This window comes from Pseudoliparis swirei, chromosome 14 (genome assembly GCF_029220125.1).
Source record: "Pseudoliparis swirei isolate HS2019 ecotype Mariana Trench chromosome 14, NWPU_hadal_v1, whole genome shotgun sequence".
In the NCBI taxonomy this organism is placed as follows: Eukaryota; Metazoa; Chordata; class Actinopteri; order Perciformes; family Liparidae; genus Pseudoliparis; species Pseudoliparis swirei.
Window position 1 is genome coordinate 1,878,699 of NC_079401.1, and position 10,268 is coordinate 1,888,966.

The 10,268-nt window shown below is 41.1% G+C and overlaps 1 long non-coding RNA gene across 17 annotated transcripts; it reads right to left on the reverse strand.

Annotated features, from left to right (window-relative positions):
* Positions 1-45: 45 nt before the first annotated feature.
* LOC130204512 (uncharacterized) lies at positions 46-5,784 on the reverse strand. Of its 17 annotated transcripts, XR_008833692.1 has the most exons (9): positions 5,505-5,784; positions 5,349-5,378; positions 4,811-4,891; positions 3,180-4,596; positions 1,736-2,847; positions 1,638-1,652; positions 1,062-1,231; positions 768-885; positions 46-542 (listed from the first exon to the last, which is right to left on the reverse strand). It is a non-coding gene; the product is annotated as an uncharacterized LOC130204512 (long non-coding RNA). The 17 variants fall into 17 exon arrangements; XR_008833689.1 differs by having other exon boundaries at positions 1,062-2,847; positions 3,180-3,976; positions 4,532-4,575; XR_008833690.1 differs by having other exon boundaries at positions 1,062-2,847; positions 3,180-3,976; positions 4,532-4,596.
* Between the last annotated feature and the right edge of the window lie 4,484 nt (positions 5,785-10,268).

Genomic DNA, 10,268 nt, shown 5'->3' on the forward strand with positions numbered 1-10,268 from the left:
TCAACTCTTGTACACACCTCAATAAGCTAGTAATAAAGCAAAGAATTAAAATGAAAAACTTTATTTTTAAAAAGCTGGACTTAGGTTTTTGCTGTCACCAGCAAAAACGGCGCCAACATACCCAAAGGGCGTGACCATTGCATTCGACCTTCTACACATGAGACTCCTAGTCTCACCTGCAAAACAAAGATACAACTTTATTCACTTTCCATTTATACTTGGAACTCAAATCAATGTCCATCAGCAAGCTGCACACCATCTGTGATCCAGGTACCTAGAAAATAAATAGTGTTAGTAAAAACACACTTAGGGAAAAGATATAGAACAGCAGACTTATAGCTCCAGGAAATGTGGCTGTAACAGCTCCACTTTAGATCCTGCAGAAACAAAAGGCTGCAGGGGGCATCAGCAAGTTACCTGATGTATGTCCCCCTGCAGGGATTGTGACTACGTAAAACATATTGCAACAACTTACCTGGTCCAGGGAAGTGTAAATTAATACATGGGGTTGACTGTAACAGCGCGCTCCCGCTCTTTAGATCCTGCAAACACAAATAAAGGTTTAAAAAACCGCCTTGGAAATATAACCAGTAGTTGCAGCGGAGTCTCGACGCGCTTCTGCAGCGACTCTTTCAGCTGCACACCAGATGGTAAAGGAACCGCACATAGTGGGCCATTGCTAATGGCAATTAGCCTTCTGCTAATAAACAGAAAATGCAGGGATTGTGGCTGCAGACATACAGTGTGTGTATATTGCAACAACTTACCTGTTACAGGTGCCTTCCTCCCAGAGATCTCTGGAACATGTCTCCTCTCCCCAGGGTGATCTGGCAAATGACTTCCCAGCGTCTATGACCACCACTTTATAGGTCTGGGATATACCAACTGAAGGAATCGGTAGGGGGAAATGAAAACCTGTGTTTATTAAAGTAAAACTATGGATTTGTAATTTACTTTAGTTATAGCAAATCTAAATTTGGCTGTAAATTAATATGGATATTTTGGGGGTTAGTAAAAGCGTGTAAATATATCAGCATCCATTTTGCGATGGATAAACTCACCTCTGTAGATGGTATTGGTTCGGTCCTATTAGTCACCAGTATTTAAAGCTTGTCATCCAGCTCAGCCGCGGGAGTGATTTCCGGCCCTGGATCACAGACAGGTAACAGCAAGCGGAGAAGCTGGCACAACGATCGTCTCTAAGTATAATATTGGTCTGTGTTGATGCGTCCTAAGACGAGATGAAAGACAATCCCTATATTAAGTTCGTAAATCCGCACAAAGGACAGCTCGGCGAAGTAAAATAAAGCCGAGTTCGCGCTAATGCTGCTCCATTGACTTCTGTGTTAAGGAGCTAACAAGCTAGTAAAGAGGCTAGCGTCTCTTTACTCGCTATGCATTGGGTGTAGATTTTGACAGGGATGTCTGTACAGTTTGTAAAGCCCTCTGAGGCTAATTTGTAAGTTCTGATAATGGGCTTTAGGAAACAGTTGTCAACCTTAATATGTGTTCGCTTTAAAGATGTTTATGGAAAAAGAAGTCTGCTCCAAATGCCATAAGCTGTGTATGTGCTGAATGCATGTTAATAAATACATTTGACTGATTTTCAACGAATACGTTGTATTTTTTTAACTTACATTTTTCACTGTTTTCTGGAAAGGAACGTGAAAATAAACAATGAACTTTGGCTGGTCCAACCTTTTACTCAACAGCAGTGTTTAAAAGATTGGATTACCAGATTTGCTTTGAAATCCCGGGAACCAGCAGAGGAAACGACTTGGTGGACTCCGGCCTGACTTACATTCCACATATACAACTGTAAAATAGAAAAATGAATCAAATACAGCTCACATAAAAGCTTTTCTCTGAACATATCGCATAGTATTTCTAACACTAAAATTGCATATGCTTACACTCCAAAAACAGTGACCTTCAATAAAGTATGGATACAATTTATTTTATTCAGAAAACATCTTCAAAGCACCATCATGCACATTTACAAAAATCACCACAAATGAAACACTTGCAAGACAAACTCACGTACTCTTGGAGACTGATCTGTTGTTGTGGGACCAGAGTTTCATCGTAAGACAGGTTGAACACGGTTCATCAAAAGCACCCAACGAGCTAGTAGCTTGGCAGGGGATGAGCTGTTTCGGCCAACAGCAAGGGAGTATGGTTGTTTAGCCTCTTCCCAGCAGGTGATGACTGAAAAACTTAGCTCAAGTTATTAGCCGTACTTGTTGCTCCATGAGTTTAATAGATCCTGGAAGTGTCTTCCCACTATATTTTGAAAAAGGAACACTCAGTGAAGTGTATGTATAAGAATTCAAATTATCACTTTCAACTGCATAGTTGAGTGTTACAGGAATAAACCAGTGAAATTTAAGACCACGTCTAAATAAAATTTAAGACCTAACGTACGAAGGAAATATACATTAATCTAAATTAATTAATTCAAAGTAAACTGTTCAAAATTAACAGTATGGTGTAATGCAAAAGGATAACACAAATGTCATTGCTGTTGTAAATTATATTTATTAAAAGAACATTTAGGTCCCATGAACAAATGTCTATAAAATCAAGTAAATATATTTTTAAAATACGTGCAACAGTTCCTTTTGAACAAAAAAATCTATAAAATAACATAACATTTCCAGCTGCTTTTAAAATGCAAATACATTTACATAATAGAATGTATGTGTGAGTGAGCGAGAGTTCTCTATGTGATGGATGTTTGTGCACAGGTTCACGTCTCCTCCTGAGCTTTTGTGAATATACTAGGAAAACAATCCTTTTCAAACGATATGAATAAAAAAACTTCCAGTTGACATTTGGTCCATTCTCCTGGAAAAAAGAAAACAAAGGCAGACATTAGCCAAACAGTCACCACATCTCTTCATGACGTCAGACTGAATCAATATGAATGAAAACTATTTTTACAAATTAAGCAACGTGAGCCATCTCTTGAGCCTAGTGAACACTATGTAGACATATTGACAGGTAAACACCACTCTACTTACTGCCATTCTAAAACTATTTTGAATTAGTCTAATTAATGTGTAGTGCGCCTATCCATAGCTGTTATTAACTTGACACATGAGTAAAGCTTAACTATATGAAACACACACTCATATACATGAGGATAGTTAATACATATATATTTATGTTAGACTTACTTTGAGATGCTGAAGTAGGTCCTGGGCGTGTCATGGCCCATGAGCTCCATAGGATCCTGACTGGACCTGGTCATTTAACCAATAGCGCACATGAAGTCCAGCTGTCTGGTCCAGTCTCGTGGAACAGAATGAAGAACGCACCGCAGCGTTGGACTTCGGTGATGAGCTCTTTGTTGCACGGCGCTGGATTTCCAGCGTTGTAGCGTTGCTGGCGGCGGAGCAGGAGCTAGCCCCGCGGGCTGCTGGCGGCCTTCGCTAGTCTCTGTGCCTCTTGCTCTGCACGTGAGATTCCACCGCTGGAAAGTCTCCCGACACATAACGCAGCTTCAGAAGCATTTCACCGACCGTGACCAGAAACACTCGTTGTTGAACTTGCATCCTGCCATGTTTTCTAAAGTAGCCGATACTTCGCGGGGCCCCTTTAAGAGAAGGGGCGTGGCCCCGGTGATGCCGCAGAGCAACCGGAGCAAAATACGGACCTGGCGGAACAGATTGCCTCATATTCGTAATGACATGACACCCAAAACATTTAAGACTTTTTAATGCCCCGCGGACACCCTGTGTTAGATCAAATAAATGTTGATTTGCTCCTGTGTCCAAAAAGTCCTTGCTGTTGTAAAGATTGAGACGTTCAGATTAGTTGTTATTTTGCACTATTTCATTGAGTTAATAAAACTGGCTTGTGGGATTTACGCAGATGAGACACACATACCTTGTGAAACTGCATCACTGGGACTTATTTTGATCCTCTTCCCTCCAGCTGTGGGTGGCAAGAGATGGAGAAGCAGTCTCCCAGTCTACCAGGAGCAAATGAGGCAAAAAAAATCAATTATATGTACTTGGAATGCACAAAGTTAATAGCACCAGCCATTTGGATAATAAATTAAGGATATCATGTGTTTGACCTCTTTGATGACCGTGGGCTTGAATGCTGTATCCCGCAGTGACTACAGTTTAAATAAAACGTGGAAAGAAATTCTACAATATTTTGAACAAACACTTACCCATCCATTTCAGTCATATGGCTAGCGAATTTTCTACCATCTACTCGCATAAGATTAAAAAGGAAGGTTTAAAAATAAGAATAAAACAGTAATGCTGCAAAAAATTAACAATCAGGTTACGTAGAAACATCTTTTCAGGATATGTGGGGCATGCTGAGCCAAAGTAAGCAATATAGTCTACACTACAAAAGACAAGAGTTACATAATACACAGCTAAACCCTGGGTTAATTATTAAGTTTAGTAAATTTAATTATAGTCCAATTGGTGAGAATCATAATTCAGTTAAACAATTTTCTTGATGATATTACGAGTAAAAATGTTAACTGACATCTACTGCTCTCAAGTACCTTTTTTGTAGACCTGTCCGTGAGAGAAGATGGTGTTGAATGATCTAAAGGAGAAAAATCTTCTTCTTTTTTATTAAAACAAAAAATGAAAATATATCCAGTTACTTGATTGAAATGTGAAAAAATTACAACCAAACACATATTTTCAAACTTTTTGGGCAATTAGATGCTGATCTGTCTTTTACGTAAATATGATTTCTTTGTTCATCTAATTTATCACTGTAGTCAGACAGTTGGGGACATAAAATGCAGATTTTATAATGAAATGCTATCACGCACAATCAGGCAAAGGTCTGGATTGGACTCCATCAGTTCAAGAAGAATGTCTTCCTCCAGTGTCAGGTTCAGCTGCGTTTTGGACTACAGGATGAAAAGCATGACAACATAAAAAACAGGTTTTAACTGCACATAATGACTGACTGATCAACCATATTATCTCTATACAACATATCTGAAATTGCATGCTTTGACTTAACAGCAGTATTACAATGTTGCATTGTCACCAATGCAATGACAGACAACCTGTTTTCCAGTTGTGGCAAGACTTGAATGTGAAGATAATCCAGATATGGAATTTAAACAAAGTAACAATAAGAGGTAGAAGCTAAATAATTGTCAATGTTTGCTGTATTTAGAATGTCAAAAAAAGGCCTACAGCACCAAGTAAAAGTAAAATAATAAAAACCCATTAGGATTATGAACAATGCCACTTAAACGTTGTTAACCCAGCAATAATTTCATTTTTCCATAATATGTGCAGTGATGAATTCCAAATAGGTGAAACCTGGATGTACTTCTTGGTACTCTGGTATTTCACCTTCAGCAGCATGGTGATATCTTGCAGAAACTGTAGAGTGGAAAAAGATAGCTGTTTAAACATGTATTAAGTCCAACAAGTGGCTAAAGTTACAGGGTATAGCCAAGTGAACGTTAGAACCTTAGTCTCTGAGAGATGTTGGGAGTCTATAATTACCGTTTTGGTATCAATTAGGCACTCGCTTTTTCCTCTTTAGTCCCTATCAGTTTAGCATAAACCATACGCCGGTGAAATGCAAGACAGCGAGACAGCAGTTCCGCAAAAGTACCGGAAACTCTCGTTTATGTCCTGTCATGGTTAGGGTTGGGTACCGAAACCCGGTGCCAATGTGGTACCGGTTCCAATACAACCGGTATTACCCGGACCGAAACGCAACGCACATTCCGGTGCTTCTTTCCGGTGCCTGAGCCGATTGAAATTGAAAAAAACTATTGTTGTGAACTTCTCAGGTGACTCCGCCCTGTCAGCAGGTCGAGCCTCTCATATTTAACTCTGACAGCGGAGGCGTGGCCTGTGTGACTGCGAGCCCGTGTGGAGCACACCAGCGTCAGGCTGGACGCGACGGGGAGACCGTCACCGGTCCCCCTGAACACGCGGAGACCGATGATGACGAGCAGCCGTAACTCAGATTAGTACCGTATCGTTGTTTGCAAGTGTTGCATTCATAAAAGTAGCCCAAGAAATAATAAATTAGCCATATAACCATGTTTAAGCTAGCTCGTAGCTAGCGCTAGCTACGAGCTACGAGCGTGACAGTCTGCTAGCAGATGTGTTGATGTACAGCGGTCCCGGCTGTATACCCGGTGTTACCGGGAATATAATGACGGAGGAATAAAGACCGTGGGGCGTCACTTGTTTCAGTGTAACTCTCGCTGTCAGCAGGGTTGCCAGGTCTGTGTGACAAAACAAGCCCAATGGCCAATCAAAACCAGCCCAAAACCAGCCCAATGGCCAATAAAACCAGCCCAATATCAGAACTCAAAATATGTAACTCCTTCATGATGCCCCCCTGAGATAGGAAAGTGACCCACTGCGAGCGGATGTGTCGGCGCGTACGTGCTGATCTGGAGTCAGTTTGGTAGGATTTGGGTATAAATAAATTATTTCATTTTAAATATGGATTTTTATTTAAAGTTATTCATGTAATTTGCATGCAAAATAGGTCTACCCGAACCAGCGGACAAAAAATTCAACCCGCGGCAACACTTCAAAAGTAGCCCAATTCCGCGGGAAAACCGCGGACCTGGCAACACTGGCCAGGGTTGCTGCGGTCGTCTCCAGGGTTGCCAGGTCTGTGTGACAAAACCAGCCCAATGGCCAATCAAAACCAACCCAAAAACCAGCCCTATCAGAACTCAAAATATGCCCGTGCCAAACCATATACACTGCTTTTAAAGTGTGTGTATGTGGGCGTGTCCCATGTCCATGTGTGTACGTGCTGATCTGGAGTCAGTTTGGTAGGATTTGGGTATAAATAAATTATTTCATTTAAAATATGGATTTTTATTTAAAGATATTCATGTAATTTGCATGCAAAATAGGTCTACCCGAACCAGCGGACAAAAATTCAACCAGCTGCAACACTTCAAAAGTAGCCCAATTCGCGGAAAACCGCAGACCTGGCAACACTGGCTGTCAGAAGCAAAACTTTATTTGTCACATGTCATCTTCAGTACCTCTGATTGGTTGTTCTCTTTGCCCATCAAAACAGTGACAGGTTAACCCTATAAAGTCTGCACATGACGATACATATCACATCATATAATGGAGAACATATCTTGTGTATGTTAACAGTCTGATATCCGTTGTGTGTCGGTGCTCCATGATAACGGCTTCTACAGGGAATATGGCCAAAGAGGTTTTTAATGTCCTCATTGTGTGTTAAAAAAAAAAAAGTATCGGTTCAGGCACCGTTTAGGCACCGGTATCGTTTTAAAAGTACCGGTTTAGCACCGGTATCGGAAAAAACCCAAACGATACCCATCCCTAGTCATGGTGGATGGTCGAATTTCCAGTAGGGGGGAGATCCCCCTAGCGACGCTGGCACTCAGTGGCACTTGCCAGCACTTGCCACTACTCGTCAAAAAGTGCCAGCAGACAGAGGGTCGGCCAGGTAGATAGATCGATAGATACACAGATGGATATATATATATCCATCTGTGTATCTAGCTAGCTATTTTAGCTATCTATCTATCTATCTAGCTAAACCGCAGCTCCTCCATTCTGTGATCATGAAAGTGATTTCTTCCGCTGTCCGGCCACTTCAGTGGAGCTTGTCACTGCGCAGACATGCCGCAGACGCGCCTGGCCGACCCTCCGTCTGCTGGCACTTTTTGACTAGCTGTGGCACCTTTTAACTAGTAGTGGCACCTTTTAACTAGCTGCGGCATCTGCTGGCAAGTGTCACTGAGTGCCAGTGCTTAAACTTTAGACTAACAGTGGCATCTCCTCAAAGTAGAATTTCATGGAGGTATAACAGTATGACATGGTAAAAAAAGTATTATATATTTTTTTATTATTAAAGAAAGGCGGGTACATTATACATATCATGGTATATAAGTGTTACATATTACGAAGTGAAACGTAGTAGTAGCAAAACAATATTCAATATAGTACAGCAGTATTGTACAGCAATATCGTATTGCATATTGTAAGTAAGTCTAAAAAAATACATTATCGATGCAAGTCAGTGGCAAGTCTGTGGCACTTGCCACAGACTTGCCACTGACTTGCCAATGAGTTGTCGCCGAGTACTGGCACCGAGCGGCACTTGCCACAGACTTGCCACTGAGTTGCCGGTGCCAGTGATTGCACTCGCCCTCTATCCATCATATCCTCACTCTCCCATGTAGGAATGTTTAGTTTCAAAATGACCCAAATAAAACAAGTAAATACATGATTTATACAACTATGCTGGAAATTAACCATGAACATTAAATATCAGAGGAAATAAACGGCATTAAATACATATGTATCAATAACAGGTATACTGCCATCTAGCGGTATAAAGGTGAACAGTTTACTCTGCGGTGGAAATATAAATATAATAACAGCAACAACTCTGCACAGACAAATTACTTTGATTAATCTATATTAGGAACTGTGTTGCATCAAACAATGCAACGATTAAGTGAGAAGGTGATTCTTGCTGTGTACATGAATAGTAAACTTCCCGTCGTCACCACTGTCGCTAACATATCCAGGTTTAATTATTTATTCTATATATTGACTAATTAATATTCTTCTAACGTTACCCTGCTATGTGTTTGCATCGTTAAAATATCCCCGTTTAATTATTTATTCTTTATATTGATTAATTAATATTCATCTAACGTTAATACGAATATGTATCACTGGCTTTTATTTTGACTTTCATTTTAAGCACTTCCGGTCTGTCGTTTTTGGTTTCAGACGGCAGAAACGAAATACGGAGGTGGTATTCTGTTTTTGGTTTCAAATGGAAAACGAACAAACCACGTGATTTCCGTATTCCGTATTTGGAATGAAACGAAAAAACAAACTAACAAAACGTACACGGACCCTCTCTGAAGAGAAACAAACAAAATGGCTCCAGAGTCAAAAAAATACAGAGGCAGCAACAACCAATAGCCTAGTGTTTCTAGACACACAGTACCTACATGAGTGCATAAATGTACAGGGTACCCCAAACTTACCTACTGTCCACAACCTCTCACCACATACCTTCACCTCTCTCCGTGTGCATTCGAATAACTGGCTTAGTCGGAATGAAATCGAATTATCCGTTTCATGTAAACACCTTTGTTCGACTATGTGCGGTCCGACTACGATCCGATTAACACCCTGGATAACTCGATCCGATCCGGTTGATAATTCGACTATCGCGGCATGTAACGGTGAATTGGATTCGGAACTGGACTTTGCGTCTTTGCGTCTTTGCGCATGCTTGAGATCCCGCCGCCCTCCCATGTCGTGACCCGGAAGTCGAAAGAGACGATAAGTTGTCACTGCCGGGAGCCTGGCCGGCAGAAAACAAACAAACAACGCCAATAGCGCCATTTGCATTCGCTGTACTCCTATTAACATCATGCAAGAATAGAGGGATGTAGCTTCGCCTTGCTCTCTGTTCGCCATCTTTCTCGAAATGTTGATGTTGGTAGTGGTGAAGAGGTCAAGCGGAAATGGCTGTATCACCACGAGTTGTAATGAAAACAGCGCCACCTATCGTATCGGATCTGTAATATTTACGTGTGTGTACTGACATTTAATTGTCAAAGTAAAACACTCGGTACTCGTGTGATCGTATACGGCGCAGTATCTTTATTACCGTGATCTGAACCCTGACCTGGATGACATCATTTACAAGCGACACTTCCTTGAACCGGAAGTCAAGAAACTACAGGATATGACATGCTTTCGGCCAATGATTCGAATTACTCACTGCCATGTATATTGGGATAATAGCAGATCCCCCAAAAGATAGCATAGTCCGACTAAAGCAAGATTCGAATAATACCATCATGTTTACACTCAGTGGCAGTGTCCACATTAACACACTCAAAAACCACCACCACCCCCAAACTCTTCCGTCTTCTCTTTTAAACAGGGCCCTCTCAGCCGATTGGCCAGCTCGCCTTCTTGCACCCAGGTGCAGTCAGATTGGCCTGTTGAGGTGGCGATTGATGCCACCTGAAGAGAACACAAGGGGGGAGGGGAGAACACACAACACTGACACGTAGCACATATAATGACACTTAATTATTATAAACTACACTTTGAATTTGTATGAAACTATCTTGATGACATACTGCACTAGGACTTTTTTTTAAGTGTCTTTAACGTTTCCGATGATTGATGTACCAGGAGGAACTCATTCATTCCTCCACTGCCTTGGATAATAAAAGCACACAATGTACTAGTTTAAACCAGCAGGGGGCGCTG